Here is a 23,663-nt window from a genome sequence, read left to right as displayed (position 1 = left end):
TGTCATTTACTCTGTTTAAGCCCTTCATGATTTCAATACATCTACCAAATCTCTTCTTAGTCTTAACCTGTGCTCTGGGAGAAAAAAAAAATTAGCTTCCCCAATCAATCCATGCATCTGTATTCACATATCCTTACAAATAAATCTCTCACACATTTTTGAAAACCTTCATGTTCCTCCAAAGGTGTGGGGCCTGGAATTGGACACAATATACCAGTTGAGGAAAAGTTTGTGTTTTGCAGAGGTTTTGCTTAAATTTCTGTTTTTACATTCTTTTTCTAATTTATAAAGCAAAGGACTTAACATACTTTGTGGAATTCTTTGTTAGCCTGTCCCACCATCTTTAAAGGTTTGAATCCGGATATCTCCTGGACTCTGACTTTGTTTTGTTGCATTTTCCCTGCTCTTTCTTCTTCCCAAAGTACATTGGCTCGCATTATTCTGTGATTTTCATCTGCTGTGTACCTGCCCTTTCCACTGGCCTGTCTCTATGTACTTGAATTCTTCTCCAGTCTTCCCCACTCATTCTGCCACTTGTACACCATTGATAAAGTGTTAAATTATATCCTGTGCCCCCAAATTCAAGTCTCTAAAGTCAATCAAAACAGCAATTGTCTCAGCACTGAATTTTAGGGAATGCCAATGTAATGGTCACCATAGAAACATCCTGGGGTTCTAAAACTTGCTATGTAAATGTAGGTTTGGCTTTTAGTTTCAGGCTGCTCAGTGACCACATTGCAGTGTAAATTTGTCATGAAATTCTAACACAAGTAGAGGAGTAGGCAAGTACATAGTCTTGTTTGGGCTTAATGAGGCACCACAGTTCCATTTCACCCCCAGTTTATGAATTCAATGGGGGCCCAGCCATGATCCTGTTTATTATGTTCAGGTAGATCTGGTTGGGGGAGGAGATTCTTGTATGTCTTAAGCAAGGGTGTGGGTACATTTTCTTATAATCTTTATTTACATACTAACATTATACAGAGATACTGAACTATTCAGAATGTGCCTTACATGAAGATCGCTCTATAGCTTATCCTCATAGTCATATGATGTTTCATTGTCATTGTTCCTTCATCCCTATAGGCCCACGCTGTTAATCCATGACTCCACACTCCTGCAGCAGTTTGATGCTGAGGCAGACCAGGCTTCTGCCCCTTTCTCTGGAGCACATCCTGCCTTGGAGAGCTGCTGGCAGGAATGGTGGCCTCTCCAGTTTATTGAAGAAGCTAATACATTAAGGGTCAGGCATCTGGGCTGAGCGGTTGGCAGGTTCGAAGGCCAGGGAGAGGGCTAAAATGGTGGGTGACATTGGGAGCTGTGCCTCCAATAGATCCACAGCACATGCAAAAGAGGTTCCTCTCCGCTCTTCCTCCCCATGTAAAGTTGGAGAGCATCCCACATGGCATGGACCCCAGCCATAAATGGCCACTCAGTTGACCCGTGCGGCAAGAAGCGCTCAACGCCACCACCATCACCCCCATTGCCAATTATAGACAGGCCACTGGTGGAATGGCTTATGGCTTGATTTTACATCACACCATCTTTACACCCATCAGCAAGGGAGCGTAAAATCCAGCGGCCCATTATATTTCCACTTGTATTACTTTCTGTTAAATTGTATTGTAATGGAGAATCACCCATTCAGGTGCACTTGACAACATCAGAACAATTATATTGAAAAAACATGTCACCAATGTCCAGACAATGGCAATAAAAGTTTGTATTTGAATAGCACCTAAAGGAATTATAAAGCTGATGTCACTTGTATTGCAATTATATCACTATTCATACTTAGGACCAATGATCAATTTCTAACTATAAAGATTTGCACTTATGAACCACCTTTAATGTGTTCTAGGAAGGATATTATTAAGCTGGAGAGAGTTCAGAATAGATTTATCAGGATGTTGCTGGAAATGGACAGTTTGAGTTGTAAGGAGAGGCTGGATAGGCTGGGACTTTTATCACTAGAGTGTAAAGAGATTTATAAAATCATGAAGGGTATAGATAAGGTGAATGGCAGGTGTTATTTCTTTCCCCAGGGTGTGGCTTTTCAAGACTAGGGAGGATATTTTTTACGTGAGAGGAGGAAGATTTTAAAAAGACACGAGGGACAATGTTTTTACACAGAGAGTGGTTCGCGTGTGGAATGAACATCCAAAGGAAGTGGTGGATGGGAGTACATGAATAATGTTGGAGGAACATGGGCCAAGTGCTGGTAGGTGGGACTAGTTTAGTTTGGCATTATGGTTGGCATGGACTAGTTGGACCGAAGGGTCTGTTTCCGTGCTGTATGACTTTATGACTCTATGAGAGAATGTCCCAAGGCCTTTCATGAAGTGGTATCAAGCTAAATTTGACGCCAAATCTCTAAAGGATATATTTGAACTGGTAACTATAAAAGTTTGAATAGAAAATTGGGAGCTATAAGGAACGTTGTAGAAAGAGAGAAGCCAAAAAATGGAGAGCATTGGGAGGAAATACTAAAGCTTAGTGCCAAGGGAACTGAACATTGCCAATAGTGGATCAGTGAAAATTGGGGATATGCAAGAGACCAAACTTGGAGGGACACACAGATAAAACTACCCTGGCAGTCAATAGAACTGAATAGATTAGACTACTTACAGTATGGAAACAAGCCCATTGGCCCAACACTTCCACACCAACCCGCCGAAGCGCAACCCACCCAGACCCATTCCTCTACATTTAGATTTAGATTTAGATTTAGATTATTTACAGTGTGGAAACAGGCCCTTCGGCCCAACAAGTCCACACTGACCCGCCGAAGCGTAACCCACCCATTCCCCTACATGTACCCCTTTACCTAACACTACGGGCAATTTAGCATGGCCAATTCACCTGACCTGCACATCTTTGTGACTGTGGGAGGAAACCGGAGCACCCGGAGGAAACCCACGCAGACACGGGGAGAACGTGCAAACTCCACACAGTCAGTCGCCTGAGGCGGGAACTGAACCCGGGTCTCTGGTGCTGTGAGGCAGCAGTGCTAACCACTGTGCCACCGTGCCGCCTCTTCGCCTAACACTACGGGCAATTTAGCATGGCCAATCCACCCTAACCTGCACATTTTTGGACTGTGGGAGGAAACCAGAGCACCCAGAGGAAACCCACACAGACATGGGGAGAATGTGCAAACTCCACACAGACAGTCACCTGAGGCGGGAATTGAACCCGGCACTCTGGCGCTGTGAGGCAGCAGTACTAACCACTGTGCCATCATGCCACCCACAAAAATTAGCCAAAGGGTGACCATGTAACTATAGATTAGATTCCCTACAGTGTGAAAACAGACCCTTTGGCCCACCAGCATGTAACCCAACCGGACCCATTTCCCTCTGACTAATGCACCTAACACTATGGGTAATTTAGCATGGTCAATTGACCTAACCTGCACATCTTAGGACTGAGGGAGGAATCCCATGCAGGCAAGGGGAGAATGTGCAAACTCCACACAGTCACCCGAGGCTAGAATTGAACCTGGGACTGCCAGGCAGCAGTGGTAACCACTGAGCTACCGTCCCATCTAATAGCTTCTGTAAAAAAGTAAATGATAGCTTACTCTGGAATGCAAAATAACACTAAACAGTTTACATTTCATGGTTTTTACTGACAGAGAATATGGTACAACACTGTAAAATTACCCATTTTTGACCCTTGTATTTTCATCCAGAAAATGGACCTAGTTTCTCTCCCAATGTTCTTGATCTTGAACTCCAAATTCGATCATCCCCTTGTTAAAAAAAGCTAGACTCTGAGTGCCAAAAAAAAACAAGACACATGAAAATCATTCAAAACAGGGAATTGCACAAGTTATCTGTGTAATGTCAATCAAGAATTATTCAACCAAAAATAATCCTTCCTCTCTTGGAGATTGAACAATAAATAACTCAATAAGCTGATCACAAAGTTGAATTATTTATGCCTGCTAATCATCCATCTCTGCTGTGGTATTGGAATATACCTTCACATTGGCAGCACTCTAAATGGTAATTAATGCCATTTTATAATAGCTTTTTGGGATCATTGGTACTGTGCTGGATTAATTTAAAATCACTCATCTTTGGAAACTGTTGTCATCAGGATGCTATAAATGTGCAAGTTAGGATTTCAATCTCATTAGGTGCGTGCAGTGGCACTGTCAAAACTAAGCAGAAAGGATGTGTTTTTAATTTTTGAATATGGCTTACCATTCATTCAATGACATGAAATCCTTGTGATACTCTTAGAATGCATTTTTAATCATATTCTATCAGTATTTTATGGAAATGGCTAATGTAAAACAATAAACATGAAGCAGCATTACTGGGAAAATAATTCTGAATATTTCCATAAACTCAAGCTGCTGTAAGAAAGCACGTTTCAACTAAATATTGCTGGTTGGCTCAGCCTTGTTAATTCAACAGCTTTATCTGTTTAGAGTCATATCTCATTTCTCCCAAAGGTTTGTTTTTTTTTGTTTTTTTAATTTTCATTCTTTTTTTCCTTTTATAGGTCCATTTCTTTAACAGCGGCAGTTCCCTCATCTGCTGTAGCACTACTCTCTGATTTAGAATTGAATTTCATCTCAGGACTTGAACAGAAAAATTACTATTGATATTTGTGTGGATTTTGCCTACATCAGAGTAGTTTGTAGAGCTTTAGTCATCGAATAATACAGCATGGAAACAGACCCTTTGGTCCAATCAGTCCATGTTGACCATAATCCCAATGAACTAATCCTACCTGCCTACTACTGGTCTATAAACATTTCCTATTCAGGTACATATCTAAATGTCTTTTAAATTTTGTAACTGTACCTGTTTCCACTACTTCCTCTGGAAGTTCATTCCACACATCAACCACTCTCTGCGTAAAAAAAGTTGCCTGTCATGTCTTTTTTAAAATATTTCTCCTCTTACCTTAAAAATATACTCTATAGTCTTGGAAAGGACTCCTACCACCCAGCTTATCTATACCCTTTGCAATTTTGTAAACCTCTGTAAGGTCACCTCTCAACCTCCTATACTCCTGTGAAAAACGGCCCAGCCTACCCAGCCTCTCCTTTTAACTTAAACAGTCCATTCCCGGCAATATCCTGTTAAAGCTCTCCTGAACCCTTTCCAGCTTAATACTGTCCTCCTAATAAACAGGTGACCTGAACTTGATACAGTACTCCAGAAGAGGCTGAACTAACATTTTGTACAACCTCAACATAAGGTTCCCAACTCCTATTTTACCTAAAGTGGCAACATTTGCATTATTCCTCATAACAGAAGAAACTATGATGTAGTTAATCTGGTATTGAAAAATCCAACAGATTTTATTACAACCCAATAATATATATTGTTACATTTACAGGCACATCAGTGTCTGGGTTCACATTAAGCTATTAAGTTGCAAAGTACAACATACTTCTCTTAGCATGGAATGCTTCAAGTGATCCCTGAGTAAGCTGGAGCATGAGACATGATAGTCTCAAAGCACATGCTGTGATAAAGTGAATATATCATGAAAATGTCTCTTAATGGCATACTGATCATGAGACCTTGACAGTCCGTGGTAGTACTGAGGAATGCTGTACCATAGGAGCTATGTCTTTAGGTGAAACATTAAATTGAGGCTCCTTCAGTCTTCTCAGGTGAATGCAAAAGAAGGCTATGGCTTTGAGAAAGAGCTAATGAGTTAGCTAAACAATATAATTGATATTATTTAAGGGTTAAAACTCTCTGGTTAAAACTGCTGCCTCACAGCACCAAGGACCTGAGTTTAATTTCAGTGATCATGGTTGTGTAAGTGTACAGTGGTGGTTTCCTCTCTTGGGAGAACTTAAAACTCAAGGTTGCTGTTTAAAAATCAGGGGTCACCTATTTAACCTCAAGATCAGACACAAGATTTTCTATTAGCACCCTGAGTACTTGGAACTGTCTTGCTGAAAAGTGGTGGAAGCAGAGACATTTAATATTTTTAACATTCCAGTCACTCTCTGGCTAAATAAGTTTCCTTTTAATTTCCTGACTGATTTGATTAACAACTTTCCTATATCATAGACTAATAGGTTTGGTATGCCTCACAAGTTTCAAATCTTCTCTATATCTACCCTATCATAGAAGTATTGTTTGTTCTCAAACTCTTCTGAATATTATGATTCCCAAATTAAAATGTTATCTTTATGACAAGCAAATGACGCTCGCTACTTTCCCATAGAGTTTGAACAGAGCCAAGCAGTAGATATTAAAAGAATTAGCAGGAAATTGTAGTTTTGTGTTTTGTCAAGCTTTTGTTTTGGTATCCACGCATAGAATGCATTTGTTTCAGCTCTTTAAAAGTGCATGCTGGAACCAGTAACATGAAGATAACTGGGAGTCATTGGCCAAAGTTGAATGAGAATAAGATTTGCATCTTTCCCTCTTAAAGGCCAATCTCTTCTCCAGTGTGGTGCTTTGCTCATTTATGGAATTTGCTGCTGTGACTAATGCTTTCTAACTTAGTTGCTGCAAAGATTTGTCATCAGAAACCATTATCTCTGAGTCTCTTAATTAATTGCTATTTGATGAGTGTCAGATCCAAAATGTTCACCCTGTTGTATGTATTTAACACCTTTTGTAGGCTCTTTATTTTTCATGACTTATGTTACTGACATTAATGATTGTTCCCTGATATGGGCATGACTCATCAGTTCATCCTCATTACTGCACAGACTTCGAAGGTCTGGCTTGCCATAATAAGATATGCACTGCATTAAATGTCTCCTAACCTAGTGCATAATATGATGTGAAACAATTGGAGGCGAACGCCCAGTTGTCTTGCTCGAGGCAGTATTATAACCAAGCATCTGCTAATGAGGTTGGAGGTGTACTTGACACTGCATTTCATTCTCCACTCTGCGCAGCATAACTTCCGTCCGACATGAAGCAACATTTTCATCCTTCAGGCTCTCAGACCTCTCACATTGACAATGCTCATTTGCAGGGTTGCAAGTGAGGGTTAAAACCCAAGGAGGAACTGATCCGATATTGATGAATTTTAGCATTTGATTTCCATTAGTAGAAAAATCCTTTTTAGTTTTAAAGTGGTGGGCGAGGGAATCAGCTTTCATGGAGTAAAAATGTAGGAATATTGAAGCCCTGCTTAATACCACGTTCCACTTCTTTTGTCAGAGAGCTGTGGAATTCGTTGCACTGAAAGAAGCTGTTTGTCCCAGTGTGATCACTCTTAAGAACACTTTGTCATTGTGACATACTTTAATTGCCTTTCTTTTCCCCAAGTTTATAAGAACTTGTTTTTGTAGTGCTACACCTCAGTGTACATTACCATGAATAATTCATACCCCAAACCCTGATCTGTGCTTGCTGGAGTTCCATGCTTCTCATTTTAAAAATATTTATTGTTGCAGATTGAAACAGCATCTTACAGTGAGCTCTCTATAAATTGACACCATGCTTAATTATGAAGTACATTGTGACAAATAACTTTTCATGGGTGACTTCCCTTTGTATTGCCTCCAGTAAATAGCTGATCTTCTTTTATCTTTTTTTTTAAAATCACATGCATTCAATAATTAGCCTGGCTGGCACCAGAACATGGGCTGGCAGCAACCAGAACTGACAGGCAGAGGTCACTCCTTGGAGGTTACGCAACAGATGGCGCGCAGATTGGCGTTGGAAATGGAATTTTAAGCATGGGAAAAAGAAATTAAGGTCTAAACTTTTGCAAGTTGTCATGGTTTGAGTTGAATGAAGTCTTCTAGGCGAACAAATTAAAAAATTTCAAGCATCCTTCAATCCCGAAAAGTGCAATTTGGTTTAGAGTGGTTGTCTCTTTGCCTTACTGTTCACGGGATAGGAGCTGCTTAATGAAGAAACATTTGATCTTATTATCATGCAGTGTGTAAGCATAGCTTTTTAATTTCAGTCAATCATAAAGAATTAGAGCTGTTTTCCTGAACATAAATTTCAAGTAAGGGTGGCTAGAAATTGCAATAAATTTCACCGTCTCCAATCGCCAATCATTTAGAAATCATGCGTCTTAAAAGATAAAATTGCAAAACATTTTAAAGCACAGAAAGGGACATTCAGCCCAATAGTTCTATGCTGGGGTTTACGCGTCATATCAGCCTCTTTTTGCTCTCTATGTCTTGCCCCCAACTTTTCTTTTTCATGCCTTAAACCATGATCTCCTCATTGAATCTAGACCACTGTCTGGAGAAAGAAATTTCTGCAAATTTGATTTATTTGTTACTGGTTAATATTTATGAATCCTTCCTTCTGATTTCCCCACAAATGAAAGCACCTTTTTTATATCTACACTTTAAAAACCTTAATAATTTTAAGGACTTCCATTGGATATCTTGTCAGTCCAAACAATCTAATCTGGACCAGCCATATAAATGCAGTGCCTACAAAACCAAGTCAGACGCTGAGAGTTCAATGATGAGTAACTCATCTCCAGACTCCTGTCCACCATCCACAAGGTAAAAATTACGAGTATGATGCACTATTCTGTCCTTGTCCAGATGAATGCAGCTCCAGCAACACTTAAGTAAGTTGACATCATCCAGGACTAAGCAACTACTGGCTCAACATTCCATCTACCACTGACATGCAGAAGCCAAAGTTGATTCGACAGCACCTTCAAGATGCATGACCTGTACCACTTAGAAGTACAAGGACAGCAGAGAGATGGAACACCAGCAATTGAAATTTCTCCAGAAAGAAACAGGCCATCATGACTTGGAACTACATTGTTGTTCCTTTAGTTATGGGGTTAAAATCATAGAAATGTCTTCTTAACAGCACTTTTGGTGTATCTGCATCACATGGACTCAGCAGCTCAAGGAGTTGACTTGTTACAATCTTCTCAAGTGCAATTAAGAATGGGAGATAACAGTACTCCTTGACAGCATAGAGTCATAGTCATAGTCATAGAGATGTACAGCACGGAACCAGACACTTTGGTCCAACTCGTCCATGTTGACCAGATATCCTCACCTCATCTAATCCCATTTGCCAGTACTTGGCCCAAATTCCTCTCAACCCTTCCTATTCGTAAACCCATCCTAATGCCTTTTAAATGCTGCAATTGTACCAGCCTTCATCAATTCCTCTGGTCGCTCATTCCATACATGCACCACTCTTTGCATGAAAAGGTTGCCCCATAGGTCCCTTTTATATCTTTCCCTCTCACCCTTAACCTATGCTCTCTAGTAGTTACCCTATCCATGCCCCTATGATTTTATAAACCTCGATAAGATCACCCCTCAACCTCCGATGCTCCAGTGAAAACAGCCCCAGCCTATTCAGCCTCTCCCTATAACTCAAACCCTCTAGCCCAGGCAACATCCTTGTAAATCTTTTCTAAACCCTTTCATGTTTCACAACATCCTTCTAATGGGAAGGAGACCAGAATTGCATGCAATATTCCAAAAGTGGCCTAACCAATGTCCTGTACAGCCACAATATGACCACCCAACTCCTGTACTCAATGCTTTGACCAATAAAGGAAAGCATACCAAACGCCGATCCTATGTACCTGCGACTCTACTTTCATGGAACTATGAACCTGCACTCCAAGGTCTCTTTGTTCAGCAACAGTCCCTAGGACCTTACCATTAAGTGTATAAGTCTTATATGCCATAAAAAAGTGAGAAATAACTTAAATTTTCTAAAAGGCATAACTTCAACCTGTTCAGTCTTTGCTGATAAGTACAACCTCCAAGATCTGAGACAGACTATTAAATACTGACTTTGTCATTCTGGTGGGTGTGAGACTCTGTTGCAAGGATCACCTTACCCTATGGTGCTAGCTGCTCCATTTGTACATGACGCATGCTAATTTCACATCGTGACCAATATAATTCATTTATTGGTGAATCAAATTGGGTGGCTATCAGGCAAGAGCTGTGGCAAAACCTAATCTCATTAGATTGCCAAAGGGCCGAACAGGATTCAAACTGCCCTGTGGGCAGGATTGTAAAATCCAGGGTTCCACTTGATGCCATCAAATTCCCCAGCAGATTGTTAGATTAAAAGTTCTTCCAAAGAATCAGAAAATCCTGTGTCAGCATTAGCATAACAATTAAAGGAGCAACACAAATCTTTTTAAAAAGTTTTGTTTTGCGTTTTATTTGCCTTTCAGAATGTTCCAAAGCAATTTTATAGCCAATTGACTACTTTTGAATTGTGATCTATAAGATATAAGGCAGAATTAAGCCATTCGGCCCGTTGTATCTGGTCTGACATTCCACCATGGCTGATATGTTTCTCAAGCCCATTCTTCTGTCTTCTGTGCTAGTGTTTGATCTCAGTGCACTTCAATTAATCTAGATCCAATTCATCAAGGTGGCAGCACTAGCATGGTGGGTAGTGTTCAGGCTTCTGAGCCCACTGCATCCTTCTCCTTCTCTCCTTTATTGTCTTTTTCTTTCTCATTTTCTCTTTATTTCTTCTTATGAAGCATGAGGAAGCTGGGGCATTACTCGGAGGGCCATCAGCTGCAGTGGTAGCAGTGCCCGGAGTGAGGACTCTTGGCCATGGGAGGCCTAGATTGTAGGCCTCTTGGCTACTCTTGACTCAGTGGTCATCATCTGCGGTGATGTTGGTGGTGGGTACGTGGAGTAAGTCGCTGTGGTGGAGATGGTACCTCGAGCGGGGTCACCTGACTGCAGTAGGCCTGAAGTGCAGGGACTCCTTGGGGCATGGGACACCTTGTAGATACCTTGCAGAAGCCCTGGAGGTATGCTTGAAGACCTGTTGCACAGCTGATGAACTCCTTTTCAGTAATTTGTTTTTGTTCTTGTTATAACTCAAGATGGTGCCAGTTTGTGGTGACAAAATACTTTTTACTGTATCCTTCTAGTTAGATGTGATGATAAATAACTCATACCTCTTCTCCTGCAACTCTTGATACACTTACTACTCTTAGTCAATAATGACCTCTTTGAGGTACTGTAGGGATTCTATGATTCAATCAAGAACATATCAATCTTTATTTGAAATATACTCACTGACCTGATTTCTGCATCCTTGTACAGCAATGAGTTCCACTGTTTAACCACCCTCTGGTTGAAGAAATTCGTCATCTCAGTTCTAAACAGTTGTCTGTTCAATCTGAGTCTATGCCCTTTGGTCCTAATCTCACCTCCTAGTAGAAACATCTTCTGAATGTCCCCTCTCTCCAGCCTCTCAGTATCTTGTAAGATTCAATCAGAAACCCTTCATCCTTCTAAAGTCCATCGAGGACAGACCCAGAGTATTCAACTGGACCTCATATGACAAGCCCTTCAGCCCGGGATCATTCTCATAAACATTCTCTGGACCACCTCTAATATCACCCCTGCCTTATGTGTAGGGCCCAAAACTGCTCATGATATTGCAAATACGGTCTGACCAGAGCCTCATACAGCCTCAGCAGTACATCCCTGCTCTTGCATTATAGCTCTCTTGAAATCAATGTTAGCATTGTATTTGCTTTCCTATCTGCCAACTAAACCTGCACGTTAACCTTAAGAGAATCCTGAATCAGAAGCCCCATCTATCATTGTGTTTCGGATTTCTGAAGCCTTTCCCTATTTAGAAAATAGTCCAAGCCTCTGTTCTTTCCATCAACGTGCATAACCTCACACTTTCCCACATGGTATTCCATCTATCACTTCTTTGCTTACTCTTCTCGCTTGTCCAAGTCCTTCTGCAGCCTCCCCACTTCTTCAATGCTACCTGTCCCTCACCTCTCTTTGTGCTATCTGCAAACATAGCAACAATGCCATCAGTTGCTTCATCCAGATCATTAATGTACAGCGTGAATAGTTATGATCCCAATACAGTTGTAATGTAGGAAATGTGGTGGCCAGTCTATGTAAATTCCAACAAATAAAATATGATCTCAAGGTTGATGCTATTTATATTACAATTACATCAGCAATTAAGATTAATTTTAGCTATGATTCATATTAAAGCTAAGGATGAATTCCTAAGAAGATTTGCATACCACCCTGAATGTAAAGCATCTCTAGAAGCTTGCCAGATGAAATTCCAAAGAGAATTTGACACAGAATCACAGAAGGAACTATTTGGATATGTTTTAGGTAGCATCTTAAACTGGGTAAGAGAGCTTTGGATGATGAGGTTTCGGAAGGGAATGCCAAAATTTGGGCATTGGCATAGCTTCCAATGGTTAAATAATTAAAATAGATTATGCACAAGAGGGCAGAACTGAAGGAGTATAAAGATCTTGGGGGTTTATAAAGCATCTGTTGCACTGTGTAAGGTTAACATTTATTTACATGGGCAGCCTGAGCAAGTATTTACAATCCCAATCTTCTCCTGCCTGACTCCATTCTCTCAGCAAGCCGTAATAAAATGTCAGCTATATTATCATCCTTTGTAACTGGAGGACTCCTGCTGGGTAAGATGTGATGCCTAGGCAAATATTTGAAGAAGTGTTCAGCACTATCTTGCTCAAAGTAGAAAAGAGTGAATTACAATGTATTTGTCACCATTTCAGACAAATACCATTTTGCTTTCTTAATTTTCTTGCATTCCATCTGACAGCTAATAGAACATTTCTCTCTTTCTTCAGCTGATTAAAGCTAAGACAAATATTGCATAATCTGAATCGAGTTGATGTGTGGCCTTGGTTTAACAGTAAGAACATTCCCGACTGCATTCTGTATTTTAATTTATGTGCAGATGGAGCTCAGCAAATGAGGTTCAGCATCTAGGAGGAAGTGAATATGAATTTAATATTCTCAAAGGGACCGACAAAAATAACACAAGACTATTACATTTCTAGCATATTAGCTCAAAAGCAGCTTGCTCTTGGACTGTACTAGAATCCAAACATTTTCTTTCATTTCAATGTTGCACTATCTGCTGAGTTCTGTTCACAGAATCACTGACTTGCTGCAGTACAAAAGGAGGCCATTCATCCTTATGTTGGCTTTCCAAATTAACATCATCACTGAGTGCTATTTTTTCTGTTCTTTCCCTGTAACCCTGCATGGAATTTCCATTTAAATTGTCACCCTCCCGAATTGCTGTATTGAAACTACCTCCTTCTCTGTCACCACAGAGCGCTTTTCAGACCAAAATCACTCAATATGGCAAAAATCTTTTTCTCTTCTTGCATTGCATTTACGTTGTTGGCAAATCTGTATCACCTTGTTCTTGATCTGTTTATAAGCAGGAACAATTCCTCCATGTTTACTCTGTCTGGACCTCTCATGTTTTTGAAAACTAAAATCAAATTCCCTCGCCAAGGGAAACAGCCCCAACTTCTCCAAACTATCTTCCAAACTGAAGTTTCTCATGCCTGGAACCATTCTCGTAAACTCTATTCTGCACTGTCTGCAATGCATTCACATACTTCTGAAAGTGTGGCACCCAGAACTGTACTTAGTATGCCATCTGGGGTCTAGTTAGTGTCTTATAAATTCCATATACCCTCCTTGTTCTGTTTGTAACTACTAATCCTAGGATGCTATATGTTCTATTAGTTATGCTCTCTGCCTGTCCTGTTAGCTTGTTTAACAACAGGGGCATTCAAAAAAAACGAATTCACCTGTATAAACTATACATATTATGATCCTTTCCTTTGTATTCATGTTGTTTTTGGTACATCTAAGCTCCTGAACATCCACCAAAGATGTGCATGAAGCCACGTTTTTTTTCCTGTTGATCTCAGTAAGAATACCATATACTAACTTTCTATTTCTGTAAAGCCCAACAACCCTTTGAGATCCCTGCACTTCTCTAATTCTAGAAGCATCCTAATACCCCATTTTAATCACTTCATCATTATTAGATGTGCTTTCAGCAACATCAATCCTGAGTCCTGGACGTCTCTTTCTCCAGCGCCCTTAAATGACCATAATATGCAGAGTCAACGTGACTTTATTAAAGGGAAATTTGATTTGACTAATTTATTGTAGTTTATATGTACCTTTCGGTTAGATAAAGGAGCATTACTTTATGTGTTAAATCTGGATTTTGAAAAGGTTTTTCATTAGATGTTATTCAAAAGGCTAAATATAAAGATGAAGTTAAAAATAACACAACACCAGGTTATAGTCCAACAGGTTTAATTGGAAGCACTAGCTTTTGGAGCGCTGCTCCTTCATCAGGTGGTGGTGGAGTACACAGTTGTAAGACACAAAATTAATAGCAAAAGTTTACAGTGTGATGTAACTGGAATTACTCATTGAAAAGTACCTTGATTGTTTGTTAAGTCTCTCATCTGTTAGAATGACCATGATAGTTTCACTTCTTTCATATGTAACTCACAAAACTTTTTTTAAAAGTTACATTCTCAGGTTAACTTTAACAACTGGTGTCAGCCCAGATAATGTGTTGAAGGTGTTCGCCCCCTGTATGCTGTTGTCTGTGCCATAATGTTCAGACTGATTCTACTCTAAAAAAATGGGTTAACAGAACCTTACATAGATTCATGCAGTTTTTGAGCAAAGTGCAATGTAACTCTGCAAGTACAAATTCACCCCACAAAAGAAATATGTACAAATGTGTGTGTGTGTGTCTGTGTGTCTGGGGTGGGGCTTTGTGAGTGTCTGTGAGAGAGAGTGTATATGTGTGTGTGTGTGTGAGTGTAAAGGAGTCTAAGTCTGTGAGAGGGTGCATGTGTGAGTGGGTGTGTCTGTAGGAGTGTGTGTGTGTCTGGGGTGGGGTTTTGTGAGTGTCTGTGAGAGAGAGTGTATATGTGTGTGTGTGAGTGTAAAGGAGTCTAAGTCTGTGAGAGGGTGCATGTGTGAGTGTGTGAGTGTATGTGTCTGTAGGATTGTGTGTGTGTGTGTGTGTGTGTGTGTGGGTCTGGGGTGGGTTATCTACCTCATACGCTGCAGGCAAGGATGCCCTGAGGCATGGAACATTGGGGAAACCGAGCAGAGTCGACAGCAATGGATGAAGGGGCACCACAAAACAATCAACAGACAGGAGTGTAAAGGTGTGGGGTATTTCAAGACCAGGGGATATATGTTTTTAAGGTGAGAGGAGAAAGGTTTAAAAAAAGCCATGAGGGGCTTTTTATTTACAGAGAGAGGGGGTTGTGTATGGAAAGAACTTCCAGAGGAAGTGGTGGATGTGTGTGCAGTCACAATGTTTAAAAGCTATTGGGATTAATACATGAATAAGAAATGTTTAGAAGGATATGGGCAACTGTAGGCAGATAGAACGAGTTTAATTTGGGATTATGGTCAGCATGGACTGATTGAACTGAAGGATCTGTTTCTGTGCTGTATGACTCTATTTCTCTATACCTCAATGACTCTATGTAAATGAGGAGAAAAAAAGCAGCACAACCCGCTTAAACTCACCGGTTATTTTTTAATTGAGTTTGTTAAGGCACCAAGACAACCTGGGACAGAAACTGTAACCCCGGATGTGAATTCGATTTCCGATGATAAAAATGGCACAAGTACAGGGTAAATATTTCAACTCTTCGTTTTGCAAAGAATTCTTAGTATCAGTGACATAACTGAGTCAGCAACTATCCTCAAGTTGCATGACAGAGGATATGCTGCGTTCAGAGATTGGATAACTACAGAGGGCAAATCAAGACATTCAACCTAATCTACAAGTTGAAATAAAGCATTTACATACTTTAAGACAAATGTACAGCAGATTGAAAGTCAAGATTTGCAGATATTCTCTCTTCTCAGATTTTCTCACTGGTCTCTCAGTTTAGCCTCAACTTTACCTTTGGGTAGCCAACTTCAGCCAGTTTTATAACTTTGCTTTGTTTCTCTCCAGCAAAATATTTACACACAAAGTGATTCCGTTTCTTCAGAGCACTGCTTTCCCTACACTGGACATGTGGTCTTTTCTTTTTTGTTGCATTCTCCTCAACATTTACATCCCAATCACTGAGTTGATCTTTACTGGTCACCTGGAAAGATTTCGGCCTCTTTAACATTATGTGCTTTTTGTTAAGCCTGGCCTGTTTCTCAGTATAATGCAAAGCCTTCCTGGTTTTCTTGTTAATACCCTTTAGCTAATGATTGACAGCTTCCGAGATTTTGCATGTATTAATAGCTTTCTTGAGAGAAGCATTCTACAAGATGTGTTCTTGTGCAAAATCTCTTACACCAAAGATAATCCTATCTTATCTCTGAAATCATTTTTCCAAACTTTCAGGGTTCAGCAATCTCTTGTTTTTCCTGTGTTTTGATATTAAAAGCAAAACATTCAAAGAGAACATTAGTAGTGAATTCAAAATGGGTCTACAGGGCCTTCAATAGAACCCCAGTTGGTTTTTTCTGCTCCTCAGTCCAGCTTGCAACATAGTTCATCACATTCTTTTCCCAATACAGTTAATAAAGATGCTCCTTTTATTGGTTTAACTTTGCTGGTTAACTCTGTGGCCGTCTCTCAATTTTGCAGATAAGGCAGGAGGAAGTTCCAGTTTGGTGTCACATCACCTTTCATCTCTACAGAGCAGGGGCTTTCAAATTCACAACCATACTGACTCACCCAGTAGTATCAAGTTGAAGTGGTTTTCCGGTAACTGACCCTCGTACATCTCTATAAATCCATTCAATTTCAGCTGACAATGTTCAGGCTTTAATGACTTCTGACTTTAAACAGAAAACAAGTACTTCCAAGATCATATGACAATGGAACGTAACAGTGTTGTAAAGATCTGCCTCCTTTTCCCATTGTCCCTGTGAATGTATGATACCTGCTGAAGGCGGAAGAGACATACATAAATAATGAATAGGTGAGACAGAGAAACAGGAGTATGAAAATGGATGCATGTGGTGGAACATGATGGAATTATGTGATCCTATTAACTTTTGAGGATGAGCATGAAGTTTGTTTGTGGTAATTGAAGTTTAAGTGATCTTTCTTTCTTAACGTTTCACTATCATGATTCCAAATCTACAGCGCAACTAACGTACTGTAACTGTGCGCTTGTTAAAATAACCTAATAGAAAAAAAAATCCTGCTGAATAGTGCTCTAGATAAGGTTAAATATTAAACTGCTGGGGTTAATGTTATTGTTAAATTTGAAACAAACATGTCATATGGGCTAGTTGTTTGAAAATTAGGTAACTGACACGAATTAGGTTGTCTCATTAGTTGTTTGAGGCCTGGAGAACAGAGAAGTGGCTACGTAAGATATTTAAAAAGCTTAATAAGGCCGCCAAATGCAAGCCGGCCGGCCTATCTGGAGCCAATCATCTGGGCAGCAAGCATTGAACAGGGTACAAGGAACTGTGTATTGATGTATTCACTACTTAGCTGACGTGAAGTAGACTGTTTAACTACATAGAGACTGCAAAGGGAAAACTGATTACTCACTCCGTTCCAACTCTCTGACAAACCAGGCAACCCTCCACATTGGAAATGCCTGACAAAGATTTTTTTTTGAGCTCTGAGAAATCATACTGTGTACAAATAATAATTTGAGACTCTTAAGTTATTGATACCAACAGTAAACTTGGAGTCAAAAAGATGGGATTAATTTACAGTTACTGTTATTTGAGCAGAAGTGTCAGGTCTACAAGCAACATTCATACTTCAGGATAGATGTACTTGTGATATAGTGAAGGTTTATTTAGTTGGTAAAACCCTAACCTTGCGAATATAACATTATCAGTTCAAAACATTGTTATGGAGATATATAACCTGGGCTGAAGTTTAATTGCAGTAATGGGGAAAGCTGATAGTAATTGGTTTAAATAAATAATTAGATTATTGAGAAACAAATCATTGCAGCAGGTGCCAAACTGTGATGATAATATAAATCAAATGTACAATTGTAATTCATAAAATAGGTGTGGAAACAATTGAATTAAAGCAAAGGAAAGGTAGCACAATCACAAACATTTCAGTAAATAAATAATTACATTATGTTGAAAACTTCAGATCTCCTTAACTTACTGAGTAAAAATGATCTACTATACTCTGCTTCTTGCTCTAAAGTCCATCAAACATACATTGTCAGTTTGAGTTAATTGAATTCTTGATCATTGACAAACTATCTGAGTTTTATCAGGTTCAGGAATTAGATTTTCATATTGTCCTATAATTTGTAGAATGCTGTTGGTTCTCTTCAGTCCCATTGCATTGATTGTGAAGGGTGCTGTCTTTCTGAGGAGCCATTAAACTAAGTTTCTTGTCTTCAGAGAACTTCACGAGAGACAAGGCTGACTTCCGTTTCAATACCAGTAAAAACACAGCTGAGTCCCGGCTGTGTGCAAATTGATTCGACTGAAAAAAAAGTAATCCACTATTGTTCTGTGGATGTAATCAAATTTGATTTAAATTCAAGTGTGTTCATTTTTGCTCCATTTTCATTGTATAAAGGCAGGTATTTAAGCCTGCCTCTGTATGTTGGGTGAATGTGCTGAAAGCTTAAAATGTCAGTTTATGATTCACTTTTATTTTTGCAAATTAATAATAAGATCCTTTGAAGAATTGTTCATAAGATCATTTCTGGATGAAGGCAGTTTAAAGTTTTTATCAAATTCCAAATAAAAATTCGTTATGTGCTGAACAGGTTGAGGTTAATTTTATTTCCTTTTATGGTTATTTTGACAATAATAATTATAAAATAAAATGATAACTGAATCTTGGAGAATGAGCTGTTAATTTTTTTACAGTACTCTGAATTTACAATTCTACAGGAGAAATATTATAAAATGTTGTAATGTTATGATCCCAATTGATGGTATTGCTGGACAACTCAGACTCAGAATGAAATCTGACTTCATAAAGCATTGTTTTTTCGTTCAATTATTAACATGATGGTTAGTCACTGAAAAACTCATGAGGTTGCAAAACAGACATTTATTACACTAAAGAAGTAAGGAAAGAAATAACAAATTATCTAATTAAATACAATAGTGACAGTGATCTCAAAACACCCAGAAAAACTGAATTTCAACTTTTTTTCTGACGTTATCCAGTACAGAGATTCAAGTTGACAGAAATTACAGAGAATAACCTATCCCATCTCTGCAGAATACTTCTTTGTTGATTTCTAAAAATTTCTTGCTGTGGATTATGAGGAAAATTCAGTGGATCCTTTACAAATCAGTCAATGGACACCTTTACAAAATTGTGAACCTAAACTTACTTAGTTTCAATAATCTGAAAGTTTCTCAACAAACTCTCCTGATTTAAAAGCTAAACAAGACGAACACTTCTGCTGAGTTAGCCATTTGCTAAAGAAGAGAGATATTACCAACTAATAGATAAACTAAACTAGTTTTTATGCTCAGTGCAATTGTTTTCTGAAGTAAACTGAAACATTTGCTTCTGAACTAGAATCTTTACAAAAACATGGCCATTGTTGATTCTTCCTAACTGAAAAGAAAGCTAATGACCACGTATGTTTACTCGACCTATCATAAACCCAAACAATATAAACATCTTTCCATTGACACCACAGGTGATCAGTTGTCTGCTCTCTAACACAAACTGGATCAAATTATTGTTCTAAAATGATGCCCTGACCTTAAATTTTCTTTTCTTTAAATGAACTTTCACAAAATTAGCCAACAGTCAAGTACTACTATTTGGAAATCCTAATGCCAAAAAAAAATGTATTACCACCTATGTATAATTATATACATTTCATCACACATGGAAACAAATAAACTATAAGTATTAATTTGATTTCTTGTTTTGCCTGGGCAGCATGTATTCGCATATAGAAAAGTTTATGTTTATTTGCAACTGCATGTTTCATATGGGAACAAGATTAGCTAGAGGTTATGTTACAAGCAGTGCCAAGGTTCACAAGTTCAAGTTGTGCTGTGTTGAGTTGTCAAATGCATTCAATAAATCTTTTCATATATGAACTAACAACAGAAAGTCCAATTGGACCACGAATGCGTTTCATAAATAATGCAGTCCAAAAATGATAATGAATACCCTCAATGCAATTCAGACTGAAAAATGACAGTTATTTGTTCTTCAATCTTGTATAGAAACAGCAATATCATGTCCACGTTCGATTGCCTATCGCTCCCACTTTCCCAAACTCCATTAGGTTGCTACTACCCAGCATATTGAATTCAGAATCTTCACAAATACCCCCCCCCCCCAAATCAAGGCCTGGTCTAATGTCAAACATGGGATGTCATCAGTCAAGACTATTAACTGATCTTTTTTTGCTGAACACTCATCTGCCAAAGTGAGAGGAGAATCCATCAGTCATTTGAAATTTGATATTTTTTTTGTTTGTTGTGTTGACTGAGTATAACAGAAAAAGAAATAGCAACATGTTTGTCATAGAGTCATAGAGATGTACAGCATAGAAACAGATTGTCCTTTCAGCAATTTTCAAATTCAGTTCATTGATTAAGTTCTTTATTATGGAAATCGGAAGAATGGAGGGGAATGTTTAAACTCAGAGTATTTTCCCAGTAATAAAATTGCTCTTAGATATAGTTTAAATGAAGCCAGGGATCACTTTTATCCTAACCTGATTGGTGGGAAACCCTCTGAATTAGGTAAAATGAGGATTTTATAATCTGTCCAATGGAATTAATTTTAAGCAAATAGGAAGCTGATGGGAACAGGTGCAAGCTTGGCTTTTTATCCCAAGAGCCCTATTTGATTGTCTATAACAGTAAACAAGTAAACAAAAGAAAACTGAATATGCTAGAAATCTTAAACAAAAACAGGGAGTGCTGGAGAAACTCAGCAGGTCTGGCAGTGTCTGTGGGGAGAAAGCAGAAACAATGTTTCAGTCCAGTGACCCCACTTCAGAAATGATTGTAACTAAGAAAAGGTGGTATGTATACTGAGGACAGGGAGTGAGGCTGGGGGAAGGAATGCTGGAGATGGAGCCCAAATGAGAGAACAGGTTGACGTGAATAATGGTTGGAGTGGAGAAAGGAAAGCTGATAATAAGGACCATTAGTGGGTGAAAATGTGATGAAAGCAGACTGTGTGATGACAGGGTCTGGGGTGTGGGGGTTGGATAAAGGATTTGGAAGAAGATGCTCAGGCCCAAAAATCATTGAACTCAGTCGGGTTGCAGGGCCCCCAAGGGAAAAATAAGGTACTATTCTTCCATCTTGTGCTGAGCTTCACTGGAGCATTGCAGCAAACCCTGAAACAGAGATGCTGGCCATGGAACACTATGGTGTGTTTTCACGTGTCAGGCAACTGGAACCTCAGAGTAGTTTTAAAGGCACTGAATGTGGGTGTTTTGCAAAGCAGTCACACAGCTTGCATTTTGCCTCCCCAGTGTAGAGTCATAGCGTCATGGAGGTGTGCAGCACAGAAACAGACCCTTCAGCCGAACTCGTCCATGCCAATCAGATACAGAGTCGGAAACAGACCCTTCGGTCCAACCTGTCCATGCCGACCAGCTATCCCAACCTAATCTAGTCCCACTTGCCAGCTCTTGGCCTATATCCCTCTCACTACTTCCAATTCATATACCTATCCAGGTACCTTTTAAATGCTGCAATTGTACCAACCTCCACCACTTCCTCTGGCAGCTCATTCAATACACACACCACCCTCTGTGTGAAAAAGATGCTCCTTAGGTCCCTTTTAAATTTTTCCTCTCTCACCCTAAACCTATGCCCTCCAGTTCTGGATTCCCCCACCCGGGGGACAGGATTTATCTATTTACCCTATTCATTCCCCTCGTGATTTTATAAACCTCTATAAGGTCACCCTTCAGCTTCCTATATTTTGAGCACTGAGTACAGCTGACGAGATTGAGTGAAGTTCAGGTAAACCACTGCTTCAGCTGCAAGGGTGAGTCTGTGGCCTTGGGTAATGAGGAGGTGGGAGATAAATGGTGTTGCACCTTCTGTGATTGCGAAGGAAGGTGTCGTGGGAGCGTGGAGAGGTTTTAGAAATGAAGGAGGAGTAGCCTAGCATGTCCTGGAGGGAACGATCCCTGTGGAAGGCTAACAAGGGAGGGGAGGGGAATATGTGCCTGGTGGTGTCAGAAATGGCGGCTAATGATCCTTTGGATGTGGATGGTTGTGGGGTCGGAAGTGAAGTCCAGGGGGACCCTGTTGGTGTGTGTGGGAGGGAAAGGGAAGGGGGAGAGCAGAAATGGGGGAAATGGGTCAGACACAACTTAGGGTCCTGGTTAGCAGTGATCAGCTCCTGATCCCAGGTCCCAGCTGCTCATGGGCACAATCCACACCATCTTGTACATCTTCATCATTTGGTGCAGTGGTTTTCCACAGTCTTATTCGGCGGACCAGTTGATTTGGGGTGGGGCCTGGTGCAGTCCCAAATCCTTGGCCAACTCGAGTTACTTGGCACCGAGGTTGCAGAGGCTTCAGTGCGGGCAGCGGAAGAGCCTGGAATTAGGACCCCACTGACCGATGAGCTGCGGCAGCGTCTGGAGGAGCACACAGAGGGAGGTTTGAGACAAGGCCCATGGGTCCAGCACAGACATGGTGGTTGTGAGAGTGGCAGCAATGGGCAGAGGTGGGTCATAGCTGAGTCCCTGGATCCCATTGCAGAGACTCCAGCTGATGCTAAGCAGTGAATGGAAGAGAACCAGAGGATAACAAGAAGACGGAAAGATAAACATATTGCAGTTAAACCTTGCATTATATTCAATGTTTCAAGATGGTGCCAGAGCATGGTGACACTTTGCAGTTTCACACAAAGAAACCCTTTTCACTGTATTTTTATATACACATGACAATAAATCTAAATCTAAATAAAACCCTCATCCTTGTCGTCAGCATGTATACCCGCTTTTCCTTGCTCTAATCACTTCTGATGTAGGGTCACTCGACCCGAAACATTGACTTTGCTTTCTCTCCACAGATGCTGCTAAACCTGTTGTATTTCTTCAGCAATTTCTGTTTTTGTTTCAAAGTAAATAAATAACACTGGCGAGGTGTGAAATCTGTGTCCACTTGATCCTGTTGTTCACACTGGGAGTTTGGTTAAAATAGTTTCTGCAATGTTCAGCATCCTAAGGAAGGCTCATACTTTAGTAGCTACAGTGTAGTCCAAATTACTGAAGAATCAATCTGTCTCCTGCAATTATGTAGAACCATTTGGTTTGCATTAACTTGATAGAGATAATTTGATTGCTTTTCAATATGTCATCATTCTAGGATCATTTACCCTTACCTTTACATAGAAGAATCAGTTTTAGGAAATTTCAAATATATACTTCACAAAACTTGTCAGGGAATGACATGTTATATTTGTCATATGATTCACTGAATAGTTATAGTTGATAAATCTTCCCATAATTACTTTAAATATTAGGGAGAGAGATATATGCAGTATAATTCTGTCCAGAGGCACATTATGATTTCACTAGTGATCATTAATCAACATAACTTGACAGATTTAAATTGAACATTGCACACTTTTGATGATGCTTTCGAATGATTTCACAAGAGGACTTTTTTTTTTAAACAGTAGCTCTACTTTGCGACCAGAATTCAACATTGGTCTACTTTTATAAAATCATACTGATCTCGGTGCTTTGGACTGGGATGAATAAACTCCAAGAATGGGTGGTGTCTCAAGAAAGTGTTTGGTTGAGATGATAGCAAACTGCTGGCTATCAACCTATTTCAGGATGGACCTTTTTTGACATTTAGAGGCAGCCGGGCATCTTTTTATTACATTACACTACATTGAAAGTACGGGAAAAAAAAGTCAGTCCCTGCTGGTGCTTATCTCCACATGAGTTTCCGT

The sequence above is a fragment of the Chiloscyllium punctatum genome, chromosome 9 (genome assembly GCF_047496795.1).
Source record: "Chiloscyllium punctatum isolate Juve2018m chromosome 9, sChiPun1.3, whole genome shotgun sequence".
Taxonomy (NCBI): domain Eukaryota; kingdom Metazoa; phylum Chordata; class Chondrichthyes; order Orectolobiformes; family Hemiscylliidae; genus Chiloscyllium; species Chiloscyllium punctatum.
This window is presented reverse-complemented; position numbering follows the sequence as displayed.